A 13209-nucleotide genomic window follows, 5' to 3' on the forward strand; every position below is an offset into this window, starting at 1 on the left:
GGTAATGCATGTCTATTATATTGAAGTATAATATCACACAAATGTCGCTGGACACAGACGGATCATTTAGTGAAACTGCATGTGTTACTGGATTTGTAGATCATCGTAGAGGATGGAATTAGATAATGCATGTCTGTTATATAAATGTTTGATATGTTGCTGGACACAGGAGTTACATCATACGAGAATGAAATCTTATATCAATAGCAATCACATAATAAGCAATACTTTTTCTGAAGGAGACGGAGAGTAATATCCGTAAACTTCAAGGAAAATAACTTTCTAGATCTTTACAATATACATGTATATACAGTGTGGTTTGAACACCTTTATCATTCTCATGTAGATATATGTATATAAGATATTATTACCAAAATAATTTTGATAAGTACAAATCGTTTTTGTACGTTTTGTGACTGAATACAATGTGTTGCCTCAAAATCATTTGCTTTAACGGGAAAATGTTAATTACGTATATTTATTAAGTGAGTTGACGAGATGTAAAGTTTGTTCACTGTTTCGGGTTCATGTTTTAAATATATTGACTGGCTTTATTTTGTATTCAGAACATAATCTGCTATCGACTGTGGTGAATTTGGGCAGGCACACAGGTAGTAGGAAAGGGCTACTACTCTTCCTGGAACAGTTAGTTCGGGGGATGGCCAAATTGCACGCTGACGGCGTGATCTTGGGAGAAATCAGTGGTACGTACACGTATGACATATCACACAGGTTTTTGACGTCACAAATAATTATCTAATTAACACGACATGGTTTAAAACTTATTTGAATATTGACACGGTTTCGGAAATGCACATACGCTTAACGTTCTGAAATTATTTAAATTTTTGGCTAGGCCATAGCTTTTTCCGATGACCATTGGCATTTGTTTCCACCATATTCGATTTTCTCACTCGCCTCCTAGGTTTCAGTGTCTTATTGTCAATAACAACTCCTAGAAGGACGAAACAGCTGTGTATGCAGCTTAATTCAATACTTATCTTTAGTGTATTTAACTCTTAACGTTTGAAGGTGCTATTCATTCTTGTTTTTTATATATAGAAAGGTGCTGTCCAGTTATTGTTACTAATACAGACTTACATTAAGACTTTCCATTGATTGTCTGCGGCTAATGTAATGTACTTCACAATTATGACTGTTCCATGTGTTGTGATATTCGTTAAACATAAAAAATATATTAACAGTTGTTCACATTGATTTTCTGTCTAAGGTGACATGATTCTGTTAGATTCCAAGCTACGGTCTAGCATTCTTCAGATATTCCCGTCAAGATCTGTACGAACGAGAAAGCACTTGGAGAAATCAATGGTACAACAAATCTTCAGTGGTACGTTGGTTTAACGTTATCATCTCTGATTGACTTTAAAGTTGATTCATTGATATTTTCAAAATAGAAATAACTCCGTACAACGTAAAACGAAGACTTTTGTGCTGTTTCTTCCTGAAAAGTCGATGTGATATTGCGATATTAGCACCCATTATGAGTAATCTATATAATTAGGAATACTATAATATGTAGAATGCTTAAGGGTGTGATTTAGTTAAATTAACTCGCTAACATTAAAACTCTATTTCCTATTTTATTTGGATTGCATGCAACAGACAACTTCAAAGCCGAATGCTTACGAGAAGGAGTTGATCCCCTGGAACGACGCGAAAGAGAAGACAAAGCTAAGGATATGCTTAGCATTGGTCAGCTATTGCAGAGGATGCTTTTGACAGTCCAGGTACAAGAACATACTTTACTGGTACCTGTAGTCACTGGCTTCGTATGGAGCATGATCAGATAAAAAATTAATGTTTGACTGACGTATAGCTATAACAGAAGTCAAAGACTTCCCTTTTTAGCACACCTGTATTACCTGTAACAAGGGTCTGATGTTCATTGGTTACAATCAATCAGGTACTGAAATAATACACCAGAGTTCTTAGGTTAACGTGCCTGAGATATTAACTGTACTTAGGTTAACGTGCCTGAGATATTAATTGTACCTAGGTTGACGTGCCTGAGATATTAATTGTTACGTGCCTGAGATATTAATTGTACCTAGGTTAACGTGCCTGAGATATTAACTGTACTTAGGTTAACGTGCCTGAGATATTAACTGTACTTAGGTTAACGTGCCTGAGATATTAACTGTACTTAGGTTAACGTGCCTGAGATATTAACTGTACTTAGGTTAACGTGCCTGAGATATTAATTGTACCTAGGTTGACGTGCCTGAGATATTAACTGTACTTGGTTTGACGTGCCTGAGATATTAATTGTACCTAGGTTAACGTGCCTGAGATATTAACTGTACTTGGTTTGACGTGCCTGAGATATTAACTGTACTTAGGTTAACGTGCCTGAGATATTAACTGTCCTTAGGTTGACGTGCCTGAGATATTAACTGTACTTGGTTTGACGTGCCTGAGATATTAATTGTACCTAGGTTAACGTGCCTGAGATATTAATTGTACCTAGGTTAACGTGCCTGATATATCAACTGTACCTAGGTTGACGTGCTTGAGATATTAACTGTACCTAGGTTGACGTGCCTGAGATATTAACTGTCCTTAGGTTGACGTGCCTGATAAATTAACTGTACTTGGTTTGACGTGCCTGATATATCAACTGTGCTTAGGTTAACGTGCCTGAGATATTAACTGTACTTGGTTTGACGTGCCTGAGATATTAACTGTACTTAGGTTAACGTGCCTGAGATATTAACTGTACTTAGGTTAACGTGCCTGAGATATTAATTGTACCTAGGTTGACGTGCCTGAGATATTAACTGTACTTAGGTTAACGTGCCTGAGATATTAATTGTACCTAGGTTAACGTGCCTGAGATATTAACTGTACTTGGTTTGACGTGCCTGAGATATTAACTGTACTTAGGTTAACGTGCCTGAGATATTAACTGTACTTAGGTTAACGTGCCTGAGATATTAATTGTACCTAGGTTGACGTGCCTGAGATATTAACTGTACTTGGTTTGACATGCCTGAGATATTAATTGTACCTAGGTTAACGTGCCTGAGATATTAACTGTACTTGGTTTGACGTGCCTGAGATATTAACTGTACTTAGGTTAACGTGCCTGAGATATTAACTGTCCTTAGGTTGACGTGCCTGAGATATTAACTGTACTTGGTTTGACGTGCCTGAGATATTAATTGTACCTAGGTTAACGTGCCTGAGATATTAATTGTACCTAGGTTAACGTGCCTGATATATCAACTGTACCTAGGTTGACGTGCTTGAGATATTAACTGTACCTAGGTTGACGTGCCTGAGATATTAACTGTCCTTAGGTTGACGTGCCTGATAAATTAACTGTACTTGGTTTGACGTGCCTGATATATCAACTGTGCTTAGGTTAACGTGCCTGAGATATTAACTGTACTTGGTTTGACGTGCCTGAGATATTAACTGTACTTAGGTTAACGTGCCTGAGATATTAACTGTACTTAGGTTAACGTGCCTGAGATATTAATTGTACCTAGGTTAACGTGCCTGAGATATTAACTGTACTTGGTTTGACGTGCCTGAGATATTAACTGTACTTAGGTTAACGTGCCTGAGATATTAACTGTACTTAGGTTAACGTGCCTGAGATATTAATTGTACCTAGGTTGACGTGCCTGAGATATTAACTGTACTTGGTTTGACATGCCTGAGATATTAACTGTACTTAGGTTAACGTGCCTGAGATATTAACTGTACTTAGGTTAACGTGCCTGAGATATTAATTGTACCTAGGTTGACGTGCCTGAGATATTAACTGTACTTGGTTTGACGTGCCTGAGATATTAATTGTACCTAGGTTAACGTGCCTGAGATATTAACTGTACTTGGTTTGACGTGCCTGAGATATTAACTGTACTTAGGTTAACGTGCCTGAGATATTAACTGTACCTAGGTTAACGTGCCTGAGATATTAATTGTACCTAGGTTGACGTGCCTGAGATATTAACTGTACTTAGGTTAAAGTGCCTGAGATATCAATTGTACCTAGGTTGACGTGCCTGAGATATTAACTGTACTTAGGTTAACGTGCCTGAGATATTAATTGTACCTAGGTTAACGTGCCTGAGATATTAACTGTACTTAGGTTGACGTGCCTGAGATATTAATTGTACTTAGGTTAACGTGCCTGAGATATTAACTGTACTTAGGTTGACGTGCCTGATAAATTAACTGTACTTGGTTTGACGTGCCTGATATATCAACTGTGCTTAGGTTAACGTGCCTGAGATATTAACTGTACTTAGGTTAACGTGCCGGAGATATTAACTGTACTTAGGTTAACGTGCCTGAGATATTAACTGTACTTAGGTTAACGTGCCTGAGATATTAATTGTCCTTAGGTTAACGTTCCTGAGATACAAACTTCTGTTATGGAGGCATAGTATCACAATGTCTTTTATATCTAATTCTCCTTTTGTTTTGAAGAATATACCTCCACTTTTCAATGAGTTGGTGCTGCGGTTACTGGAACCGGACATGAACATGAGAATCACGGCATTCGAAGCCCGTAAACATCCTCTCTTTGAACAGAGACGTAAGTGTTCATTTTATTTCACTGAGGCCTTGAATAAAATACCACTTAATTGCTTTGTCTTCTTTACAAATCTATATTAAAAATCGTACGCATTTTATTTTTTTTTAAACAATTTCATTCCATTGATTGTTAGATTCCCATAAATCCACGTTGTCCTTTACATTATATTTGTTGGTATCTTAGAGCATCAACAATGTAGAAGGTCAGTCATCCTTGATATATACTTTGACAAATCTTGATTATCCTCACTCAACCCAAAGGCTTCAACAATTTGCTAAGATTCATTGACGAGTTCTAAATGTACCCTGTTACCATATGTTGTTTTATTGTCTTTGAAAGGCTGCCTTTCTATGGAATGAGGTGATGATGGACCGATTGTAACTAATGAGGAGACAAATGTTCACCTGCAGTACTGCATTTCCCGTCAGTTTGTGGAAAAGGAACTGTTTATTCGATATCGATCTGGGAGACGAACGAGGATCACACAAGTGAATAATTGTGTAATAACATTTGTACTAAAGAACATGCACATTGTTACGGATCGAACTATCGTCTTCCATACAAATACTTAATAACTCCGCTAATATGATTTTTTAAAAACATCTTGATGCATCACCAGTAAATTAACTAGTTATCCACTTACAAAACATCCTACTACACCCACCAATAAATTACTAGTTATACACTTACAAAGCATCCTACTACACCCACCAATAAATTACTAGTTATACACTCACAAAACATCCTACTACACCCACCAATAAATTACTAGTTATACACTCACAAAACATCCTACTACACCCACCAATAAATTACTAGTTATACACTCACAAAACATCCTACTACACCCACCAATAAATTACTAGTTATACACTCACAAAACATCCTACTACACCCGCCAATAAATTACTAGTTATACACTCACAAAACATCCTACTACACCCGCCAATAAATTACTAGTTATACACTCACAAAACATCCTACTACACCCGCCAATAAATTACTAGTTATACACTCACAAAACATCCTACTACACCCACCAATAAATTACTAGTTATACACTCACAAAACATCCTACTACACCCACCAATAAATTACTAGTTATACACTCACAAAACATCCTACTACACCCACCAATGAATTACTAGTTATACACTCACAAAACATCCTACTACACCCACCAATAAATTACTAGTTATACACTCACAAAACATCCTACTACACCCACCAATAAATACTAACCAGGCGGTACAGAAATCATCGGCTACACAATCAATAAATAATTAGCTGTATATTCTATTTATTTGTGATTCCTGGAGTTTCCAACACTGCACTAAATGACACGGAAATATTTCAAAGTAAAACAGCGTGACGAATACAAATGTTTTTATTAGGATAGCATCGGCGAAATCCTGCACTTTTGTAATGATATCTGTACAAGTAAAATTATATCTTTACTTAGAACTGTCCATTCTATTTCACAACATAATATTCTGCACTACATTATAATAGCCTGGTTATAATATTATGAAAATGGGGAAATAAAAATTATCCATACCTATATATCTGTATATATATAAGGTTACCTGTTCTGTGATAATCGATTATAACTGGCGAAGAAATCTAATGAAAATGGGAAAATAAAAATTATCTTTTTATCTATCTGTATATATCTGTTCTCGGTTAATTGATTATAACTGGTAAAGAAAACATTCAAGTTTTTCAAATATAAAACTTCGGATCTTAGCGACATAAAACCAGTCAATCCTAAGAATGATGAATTCGGAATATTTTTGTTATCAAAACTCATTTTAGATTATTTTGAATTTCGAGTTACAGCTTACTAATTATTGGAGATAAGATAACTTCTTAACTTAAGTAAGACTTACCCTGTGGAAATGATAAAAATCGTTAAGATAATTTTGAATGAAGTGATTTTTCTGCTTTTGACAAACATCTTATGATGAGGTATTAAAGTGATGTTTACTTTGTGCATTATGTAAATATATGTTTTAAATACAAATTAAAATTATATAGTTCAATATACATGTTTTAGATACAATATTATATATAAGATTCGTTACTGTATCTTAGGTTATAACGATACAATTATAAAGACGCTATACATTTACATCTGTTAAATATTTCGACATATGTTTTGTCAAGTGAGGTAGACTGATGTGTCAAAATTGTATCATCCAACAGTCAGATGTCAGATCAAATGCACTACAATTGTACAAGGACATATTTATGCCTAGATGACAACAATAATATAATACATTATATACGAGTCTTATGACCCCTATACGCCTTGTTATCTGCATTATCAATAAAGATTTTAATATATAGCAGTACTTTTGATTTTTCTTCGTTTTAAAGCTATACATACTATACACATTCGTATTGTGATAACTTCAGGTGACGTTTGTCTTATGTTTGTGTTAGTTTCAATCTTATGCCGGCTCAAGCCGTTATAGGATAAGAAATAACTTTAATGCACATTTAAATGTAATCCTACAAATATATTGCTTCCAGGGTAATAAATTATCATGGCAGTTCCCATTGGTCCTTATATGTTCATTATCCATTTTGAGACTGATAGGGAAACCAGATTCGAAATCTAATTATCAATATCCATACATCTTTTAGACTGAATTATGGATATCTACAAATAGAATTATAGATATCCATTCCCTAAATGTAATTACGAATATCCCTAAATCTAATCACGTATATCCCTAAATGTAATTACGGATATCCCTAAATCTAATTACGGATATCCCTCAGTCTAATTACGGATATCCCTAAATCTAATTACGGATATCCCTAAATCTAATTACGGATATCCCTAAATCTAATTACGGATATCCCTAAATCTAATTACGGATATCCCTAAATCTAATTACGGATATCCCTCAGTCTAATTACGGATATCCCTAAATCTAATTACGGATATCCCTAAATCTAATCATAATTTACAATAAGTCGAATAATGAATATCCATAAAGAGAATGTGAGTCTTTGATATAATTTTAATTAGGTGAGACAAACCACGCCTTTTTTTCATTTATGAAGGCATGAAGCAACAATCACTGAATTGGAATAAAATTTCCATGCACTAAGAAAAAATCATAAATGATATTCCCAAATCACTCAAATTATTTATTGATGCAATTTTCAGCAATTTCATTAGAGCAAACAGAAATGAATTAGAAGACAGAGTAAAATATGAAAAAAGGTTAACGTTTTATTTCTGCGATATGAAACTGGCGCGATTGCTGTTCGTTAGTTTAGCGTTTGCTATCGTTGTGGTATAGCTTGTTCTTATCTGAGAACGTGATAATACTTACTTGGATTAACCAAAATTTACATGGCGGAAGTCATCGAAGTAGAAAATGATTATTCTTCCTGGTCTTATTTTCCTTGTTTTTTTTTTTCAGGAGTCTTCGCGTAAATTATTCTTTTGTTCATATTTATCCCTAGTTTTATTAAACTTGAGTTCGGATTGTGATTATCTTGACCTGTTGGTATTTCAATTGCACATGCAAAATTATGTATGTAGACGTGAAGGATATAAACACGATGCTTTAGGAACGTCTGAAGTAGGTGGCCATAATCTTCTTGTAAATCTGTCTCCTTTTGCAATACATTAATATGTAGAACGATAAAGAATAGGTAAATTATCGGATAAATTTTTTTTTGTATTTGTGCAAAATAGTTTTACAGGAAGTACTAATAATGTAGAAAGAGGATGTGAAATGTTTAAGGGGAAAAGTTCAAAGACGGGAGAAAAGATGGAGATAAGTAGCTAATGTAGAAGAATCTGTCGTGTCTTTGATTTTCATTTCTAGTGGGTATATGTGATGAACGTGATTTTTTGTCACTTCAATAGCGACACCCCTCCTCCACCATGCAAGATACATCACATACATAGAATATAAAGCAAAGACAAAGTCACAAACTTTAGTCGTTAGAGAAATTTTAGGTTTCTCGATAAACCCTTCAGCAGATGGACTTCAAAAGCCCTCAATAAAGAGCAAAAATCAATGCGAAGCTGGAGTTTGAAGGAGTCAAAAAGTAAATCTAAATAGGATGTCTGCGAGAGCCACTGAGTGTATAGCGTGATCGCAGAGAATATCTTTTAAGTATCACATTCCAACAAAAGAGGATTTCTCTCTACTTTAAGTAAGAAGTTGATCGAAAACAAAGAATTTTATTGTAAAGATTTTGATAAATGTATATTTAGTAGAAATTAAAAAAAAAATCAAATTTAAATCACCAGTTAAATGCACCAAATAATATACACACAGTTAAGTATATATACATGTATATAAAATACAATATTGCCCTATTCCTACATCACGCTAGACCGCATATAGCACTTAGTCCAAAACGGAAATGAAATCACAAGGAAATATCAATCATATGTAATATGTGCTGCAACCTATGACATATTGTGATGAAAAAAATAGTAATATAGATATTAACAAACAACACTGGTTATATCATACGTCTCTACTACACGCTTTTTAATGATCAAGGCACTGTTGATCATATCAGGGATACACAAATGTGTATATATATTCCTCGTTTTGTTTGAAGTATCAATCTTATGTGAACAGAATCATTCCTTAAATTGTTGGCTACCTCACTGAACAAGACACGTGAGGGAGGTCACAGATATATTTCCTCGGTTAGATTATAATCGTTATTCATTTTGTCACTATCAATTTTATTCTGATGCAAAGGTAGTTAATGTGAATTATTCTGCTTGCAGCATACATCAGTTGTATATTTTTGTCAAGTATGAGAAGCGTTTGAGTACCTTTAGACACATGCATTCGCGCAGTTTCTACACTGTTGTGAACACTGAGTAGGAAGTTGTTAATTATGTTAGTCATTATGTAACCTTGGACGCAGCTTTATTCTGGTACTTTAAGAGATCGGATGAGACCTCGCGAATTGGGATAAACAAGATGCAAACCTGTACACAATAAGTATTGAACGGAAACAGATAAGGGTAAAACTTGTACCATTGGTCTATCGCTTACTTCACTGTAAAACAACATTTTAACACTTCAAACCCTATACAGGGACTTTTTAAAACAGTAAAAACATATATATGAAACCTAGACAATGCAAACGCATGCTGGCAGCTAATAACATGTCACTTGATCTGATTTAAAGTTGTAGACCTATGATGCCTTCAAGTATGTACACAGCTACTAAAGAGTAGAATGAAGTATCATCAGTATAAGTAAGCCGAGGACTAAGGTGACCACCAACTGGCATTTCAAAATAATGAAAATGACCACCAACTCTCAGGATATCATCAGTATTAAGCCGAAAAACCACCAACTCTCAGGATATCATCAGTATAAGTAAGCCGAGGACTAAGGTGACCAGGCAACTGTCAGGATATCATCAGCATAAGTAAGCCGAGGACTAAGGTGACCACCAACTCTCAGGATATCATCAGTATAAGTAAGCCGAGGACTAAGGTGACCACCAACTGTCAGGATATCATCAGCATAAGTAAGCCGAGGACTAAGGTGACCGGCAACTGACAGGATATCATCCAGGATAAGTAAGCCGTTAACTTAGGTGACCAGCAACTGTCAGGATATCATCAGTATAAGTAAGCCGAGGACTAAGGTGACCACCATCTCTTAGGATATCATCCAGGATAAGTAAGCCGTTGACTTAGGTGACCAGCAACTGACAGGATATCATCAGTATAATTAAGCCGAGGACTAAGGTGACCAGCAACTGACAGGATATCATCCAGGATAAGTAAGCCGTTAACTTAGGTGACCAGCAACTGTCAGGATATCATCAGTATAAGTAAGCCGAGGACTAAGGTGACCACCATCTCTCAGGATATCATCCAGGATAAGTAAGCCGAGGACTAAGGTGAACAGGCAACTCTCAGGATATCATCAGTATAAGTAAGCCGAGGACGAAGGTGACCAGGCAACTGTCAGGATATCATCAGTATAAGTAAGCCGAGGACGAAGGTGACCAGGCAACTGTCAGGATATCATCAGTATAAGTAAGCCGAGGACGAAGGTGACCAGGCAACTGTCAGGATATCATCAGTATAAGTAAGCCGAGGACTAAGGTGACCACCAACTCTCAGGATATCATCAGTATAAGTAAGCCGAGGACGAAGGTGACCACCAACTGACAGGATATCATCAGTATAAGTAAGCCGAGGACTAAGGTGACCAGGCAACTGTCAGGATATCATCAGTATAAGTAAGCCGAGGACTAAGGTGACCAGCAACTGGCAGGATATCATCAGTATAAGTAAGCCGAGGACTAAGGTGACCAGGCAACTGTCAGGATATCATCAGTATAAGTAAGCCGAGGACTAAGGTGACCAGCAACTGTCAGGATATCATCAGCATAAGTAAGCCGAGGACTAAGGTGACCAGCAACTGGCAGGATATCATCAGTATAAGTAAGCCGAGGACTAAGGTGACCAGCAACTGTCAGGATATCATCAGTATAAGTAAGCCGAGGACTAAGGTGACCAGCAACTGGCCGAGGACTAAGGTGACCAGCAACTGGCAGGATATCATCAGCATAAGTAAGCCGAGGACTAAGGTGACCAGGCAACTGTCAGGATATCATCAGCATAAGTAAGCCGAGGACTAAGGTGACCAGCAACTGGCAGGATATCATCAGCATAAGTAAGCCGAGGACTAAGGTGACCACCAACTTCAGGATATCATCATAGTTAGGCACCTTACCATTTTTAATTTGACTTCCAAGATGGTATTACAACAACCATGAAACATCACATGACTCTCTCACAGTCCATCCTAAGGAGAAACGGGCAGGATATTCGAGGTCAGATTTGATGAACAACAGGCAGTCGCAGAAACACAGCAAACAATTCACCCGATCAGAGTGAAAGCATTCTCAGTCACGTATCAGTATATCATGTAATTCGGCACAAACAGGTCATTTCCACGCAGCAAAATTGGCGCGTAAAATTTAGGGATAGTCTACAGGGAAACATCTTTTCAGGCTGAGAGGAGTCACAGATTCTTTTACATTTTTGACCAAGTGTTTATTGTTATGCATTTTACTATAATCTGTTGATCATTTCGTCACACTATTTGCAATATTTGCTAGAACTCTACATCAGAACCAGTACGCTTCACGCTGATCATTTGTCTGATGAAGATGACCGTGCAGTCGATAATTATCCGTGTCTATACAATTCCAGTATCAGCGACGTTAAGTACCAGCCACATGCCAAGTACTTCCTTCTGTCAATCAGACTAGGTGTACAACTGACGGTTGTCGTGTTTGTCTTTATTAAATCGTGTCATCAGTTAGTGTCCACCTTAAAAGAGTTGGAAGCATTATGCTTGGTAAGTAACATTTGTTTATATGGTGTAGTAGTACATATCATCAGCTGATTTTATCACGGCACTAATCATGTTACAAAGATCGTTAATATATCACAATTTTTTTTAGATAAATGAGACAATGCAATTTCATTTATTGTGGTTTCAAAAATGTATAAGGTCTTTTCAATATTCAGAATGGGCATAGTTTATAGACACATATGCAATTATACATTGTTAAGAAAGTAAGTATATTACGCAAATAGGAAATATTTTTTCATAAAGATAACATATCATATAGAAAAAAAACATATTATTTAGAAAGTAGACATATCATACAGGAAGACATATCATACAGGAAGTAGACATATTATACAGGAAGTAGACATATCATACAGGAAGTAGACATATTATACAGGAAGTAGACATATCATACAGAAAGTAGACATACTGTACAGGAAGTAAACATATTATACAGGAAGTAGACATAATGTACAGGAAGCAAACATATTATACAGGAAGTAGACATACTGTACAGGAAGTAGACATATCATACAGAAAGTAGACATATCATACAGAAAGTAGACATACTGTACAGAAAGTAAACATATTATATAGGAAGTAAACATATTATACAGAAAATAGACATACTGTACAGGAAGTAGACATATCATACAGAAAGTAGACATACTGTACAGGAAGTAGACATATCATACATAAAGTAGACATACTGTACAGGAAGTAAACATATTATATAGGAAGTAAACATATTATACAGAAAATAGACATACTGTACAGGAAGTAGACATATCATACAGAAAGTAGACATACTGTACAGGAAGTAGACATACTGTACAGGAAGTAAACATATCATACAGAAAGTAGACATATCATACAGAAAGTAGACATACTGTACAGGAAGTAAACATATTATACAGAAAGTAGACATATTATACAGGAAGTAGACATATTATACAGGAAGTAGACATATCATACAGGAAGTAGACATATTATATAGGAAGTAGACATATCATACAGAAAGTAGACATACTGTACAGGAAGTAAACATATTATACAGAAAGTAGACATACTGTACAGGAAGTAAACATATTATACAGAAAGTAGACATACTGTACAGGAAGTAAACGTATTATACAGAAAGTAGACATACTGTACAGGAAGTAAACATATCATACAGAAAGTAGACATATTATATAGGAAGTAGACATATCATACAGGAAGTAGACATATTATATAGGAAGTAGACATATCATACAG

This window comes from Ylistrum balloti, unplaced genomic scaffold (genome assembly GCF_031769215.1).
Source record: "Ylistrum balloti isolate Yb309-2 unplaced genomic scaffold, AGI_CSIRO_Ybal_v1 Utg369612, whole genome shotgun sequence".
Taxonomy (NCBI): domain Eukaryota; kingdom Metazoa; phylum Mollusca; class Bivalvia; order Pectinida; family Pectinidae; genus Ylistrum; species Ylistrum balloti.